This window comes from Pteropus vampyrus, unplaced genomic scaffold (assembly GCF_000151845.1).
Source record: "Pteropus vampyrus isolate Shadow unplaced genomic scaffold, Pvam_2.0 Scaffold16, whole genome shotgun sequence".
NCBI lineage: Eukaryota > Metazoa > Chordata > Mammalia > Chiroptera > Pteropodidae > Pteropus > Pteropus vampyrus.
The window spans coordinates 5016143-5021009 of record NW_011888797.1 but is presented as its reverse complement, the minus strand read 5'-3'; the positions used below and the strand labels follow the sequence as shown (position 1 = coordinate 5021009).

At 37.1% G+C, this 4867-nt stretch overlaps 1 protein-coding gene across 1 annotated transcript in view; it reads right to left on the bottom strand.

Annotated features, from left to right (window-relative positions):
• Positions 1-1735: 1735 nt before the first annotated feature.
• The window catches only part of CUNH12orf75 (chromosome unknown C12orf75 homolog), a gene marked incomplete at its 5' end in the record, with an annotated part of 18727 nt that continues 15595 nt past the window's right edge, over positions 1736-4867 (bottom strand). Inside the window, one exon of the mRNA XM_023527455.1 lies at positions 1736-2636. The remainder of the gene's footprint in view (positions 2637-4867) is intronic.

The window sequence follows — 4867 nt, the reverse complement described above, 5'->3', positions numbered from 1 at the left end:
AACACTCAATCAAAACAGCAATATGATCCAGCGATCCTACTTCTGGGTAGATATCTGGTGGAAATGAAATCAATATCTCAGAGATATTTTCATTTTTATGTTCACTGCGGCATTATTCATAGTAGCCAAGATATGGAAACAATCAAAGTATCCATTAAGGAAGATACATAATAATATACTATATGTAATATATAGTACATATGTAATATTTCATTATTATGAAAAAGGAAATCCTGGCATTTGCAACAATGTAAATGAAACTGGAAGAGATTTTGCTAAGTAAAATAAGCCATAGAAACACAAATACTGTATGGTATCACTTAATGTGTGGAATCTTTAAAAAAAAAAAAAAAAACTCAGGCAAACATCACAACTGTGGTTGTCAAGGGCTGGGAAAGTGGGGGAAATAGGGAGATGTTGGTCAAAAGATACAAAGTTGCAGTTGTGTAGGCTGAATAAGTCTGGAGATGGAATGCACAGCATGGTGACCAGAGATAATAGTGTACTGAATATTGGAAATTGCTGAGAGTGGATCTCAAGTGATCCCATCACACACCAAAAAGTAACTATGTGAGATGATGCATCAATTAGCTTGACAGTAGTAATCACGTCACTGTGTATGTTTATCAAATCATCATGTTGTATATTTTAAATGTATACAATTTTTATTTTAAAATATGTAAATTAATTAAGAAGCCAACAGTCAACAGGAGACTTAATCCTTCTCCAAAATACTCAGGACATTTGTAGAGTCTCAAAGTATCTCCTCCAAAATATTTATGAATGACTGTGGCTTTTAACAAATGTCCAAGAATTCCCTGATACTCTTTTCACCAGGACGTGGTCCTTACTTCTCCTCTCCTTTGAGTGTGTTCTAAACCTACTGACTCACTTATAGGGAACAGAAGATGGGAAAGAAAAACAAGAAACCTCATGGTGGAGAAATCTGACAGATGCTCCCCCCACAACCATGTTGAAATCGAGATCGTGCGATATTATGTGAGCTGAGGACAGGGACCACGTCACCTCTGTAGTATTCTTCCCAGTCTAGTCATAAGAAAACATCAGACAAATTCAAATTGAGGGAAATACTGCAAATACCAAGCCGTAGGCTTCCCAAGTGTCAAGGTCACGAAAAGCAAGGAGACAGGATGATCAAATGTAACAATGCAATGGAAGCTCGGATTGGATCCTACAACAGAAAAAGCACATTAATGGGAAAACTAATAGAATCCAATTAAAGGCTGTAGGTTAGTTCGTAGCATTACACAAATGCTTAATTTCTTAGTTTTGACAAATGCACTATGCTTATGGAAGATGTTAACATTAGTGGAAGCTGGGTGAGGGTGTACTGGAACTCTGTACTACCTTTGCACTCTTCTGTAAATCTAATATTATTTCAAAATTAAAAGTTTTCCAAAAGTGACTCTGTTATCACTATTGAGATAAATTGCTGATGATCAACCTAAATATTATCGTGGACTTGTGGATATGGGACAGGAATATGTGTATCATATCATTTCTTAGTGATTCTTACCTTCGATATTTTTTATCAGTGTGATGTCTCTATGGTTGTCATAGAGACCTAATATATAAGATAATGCTTTTCTTATGAAAAATTTTGGTTTTTCATGGTAATCTATGTATACACATTGATATATTGTATCTATATATCACAACGCCATGTACGACTTACTTCAAAGTGTTCTTCCGAAAAATAATTAAGAAATCCAGGTAAAGAGGGATAAAAATATTTTAATTGTTGAAAGACATTGGTAAATTGAGTAATTTACATTGAAATATTAGGTGGATATACATGGTCATTATCAAATTAAGAACTTTCCAAATATCCCACTAACCATCAGTCACAAGTCCTTCAAAAATAGTATAGAATTCACATGATGAGATGCTGTGATCAATCAAAGGCAGAATGGGAGACCCAATGGCTATAAAGTATTTGTAGTTACAGAGCCTTAGACTAAAGAAAAAAGGAAGTTAATCAAAATGTATACGTGATATGCAAATTTCAGTGATTTATTTTTAAATATTGCAATGTAGTCCATTGTTCCTAATAAAGGAAATTCTGACATTTAAATAAAGCTGAAAACCAAATAGTAAAAAAGGGAGAGAGATAAGAGTAAGAATCGATTTTGACAATTTTAACAGCTGAAAATTAATGTGAAGTAGAAATAGTGAAAGATAACCGACAAATATATTATTTTAGGTAATTCATTTATAACGCCTTATTATCTTAAGTTGTCAATAGAATAAGGATTTGGTTATATAAAAACTATCAAAAAAGGAATCAATGAAAAGACATGATCTTCATGAACGGTGTTGAATGGCCAGGGCGAAAGTCCTGCTGGAGGCCTGAGCAGGCTGGCTGGGCAGCGGTGGTTTGTGAGCTTGTCTATCACAGGTGACCACGGAAAGTTCCACACACAAATGTACTGTTTAACCAATTCCTTTCTAGGACCACGTCATTCAACATGCACCCATGGTTTTAACTACAGACTTAAAAAAAAAAATTGGGGGGGAGGGAGGAGGGTAGGTGACTGTTTAGAATTTCCTTGGAAATATGTGCAACATGATAATGTTCCATGGAGCGAAATTCCTTCTAAATCTTGATGAGCAAGCTATGAAAACAACAAACGAAAAAAGGGAAAAGAGTTAGCAGCCTTGAAAAGGTACAACTTCAGTAAAAATATATAAGCTTTAAGCCCATAAATTATTTGCTGGTTTTCTTTTAAGTAAAATACACATTCGACATTCGCTTAATATTTATTTAAGACTTAATATGTGGTCAACATAGTGCTAACCACTGATGACGATACTTACATAAGGAGATAAAGTCGGGTGGAGAAAGAGACTTATAAACTTACAGCTGAGGTACACCATGATAATACCAAACCTAGCTGCATGTCAACATTGCCCAAAGTAAAGGTACAGACTGCTCGGCCACAATCCCATTCCTCCCCACCTTGAGCAGACCCTACTGGGAGGGGCCTAGCCATCCACACTACATCGAGCTTCCCTGGGAAAAGGGGTTTCTGATGTAGCTAGTCCATCCAGTGGCATCTGAGGCCATCACTTAAGCTCCCTGTGCTGCCGGTACTCATCTAAATGGGCAAACCTTTCGCCCTCGAGTCATCTGTAGAAGAAACTACACATTTGTATCGTGATATAAGTATTTTTTAAAGATTCCGAAATAACTCCTCAATTTGCTTCAAAAAGTAACCAGGTCAACTTTGGACTTTGGTCACTGAGTGAGTTCAGTGGCTTTATTTCAAAAGAGATTTTAATGTTAGGTCAAAAAAAGTGTCTCCAATTCTTTCCAAAACAAAGGATTGTCTTCCTATCAGCGTTCCTGCCCAATAATCTAAGCCCCAAAAGCCATGAATTCAGAAGTTTTATGAATAAATATCACAATGGATGTTTAGCAACTAGAAAAAATGGACATCCTTTCAACTTAGAAAACTTTTCAGGTAATTCAAAGGAGGCAGAAGAAGGAGCAGGATCAAATTCATTGTGTAGAAATAGGGAAAACCGAGAAAAGAGAAGGATGGCAATAAAATATGTATTTATAACTGTGAGCAGTAAGAAAATATTCTAGCTAGCTGTCTAAAGTCATCTGGGCTGGCTTATCAGCAACAATGCTGAATTGTTATCAGGGAATTTTAGATCCACACACAAAATTAGCAATCATCTTGTCTCTCATGAGAAAACTAAAACAGAGAAGCTTAGGGAAAGTATAGGATTCAACTATGGCCTTATGTTAATGCAGCTACCAAGTCTGGGGACACTATCGACAGGGCACCTTTTTCCATTCTGTTCTCATGCTTTTTGAAATATACCATGTTTTCAGGAGGGTGAACAGTAACATATGCTTCCTTTCAACTGGATTATATTTGCTCTTTGATGCAACTAATAAAAGTTCCCTGCATAGGGGAAAACTGGCAGGCAACTTAGAAAATCTCCAGCAGATTTCCAAAGAGAAACTCAACACCTAACGTGGCTGTGGGCACTAGGGAATAAAGCTCCATGATGGTGTCGCCTTGATGGGAAAGCCTTCGAAGAAGTGGCTACCCAAGGTCGTTACACTTCTTGTCAGGAAGGAACTGGTTACAGCCTCTGCGTCCCCATTCCCCAGTGAGAAAGCTTATTTATCTTAACCTGTGAGCTTATTTTGTGACCCCTCCCCATCCCAAACTCCAGGGGCATCCCTCAGCAAGAAGTGGGTTCCATAGCAAATCAGTCCTCCTTTGGGTCTACCAATGGCTGGATGCTGGTTACAAAAACGAATGATATTCTAATGATGATGATAATAGTGATGATGGTGATGTCACTGCTGATAGCAGAAGCTACCATTTATTTCCTATTTAATCCTAACAACAATCTTAAATTCTTGTTTATCTTATTATAATTCTAACTCCAAGCTCTTCACTAGGATCCCAGGGCCACAGTGCTTCATCTTTCAGACCATGGTTTCCTCTGTCCATATTGGACATATTTTAGGATACTCAACCAGTAAACTTGGCCTATGGTTTTACTATCCTTTCCTGTATAACTGCGTCTCTCTACACTGATAATTGCCCATCTCTAGCAGAGTTTTGGTACTAATACATTTCCTCTCTGTATACTAATGAACACCTGGCTACCGTCAAACACTTCGTATTGATCCTAATCTAATTCCCGGCCCCAGCCTCTCCACTCTCTCCTTGTTGTTTCCAAGGTCCTAGCCCCTCAAAGTTCTTGTCAATAAAAAATAAAACCTCAGTGTTTCTGGTAAACACTTGGCTTGTTCTTATTAAATGAATTAAGCTGCACTTGAAAGAAAATTTAAAAAATTTTAAACTGCTAAAACAAC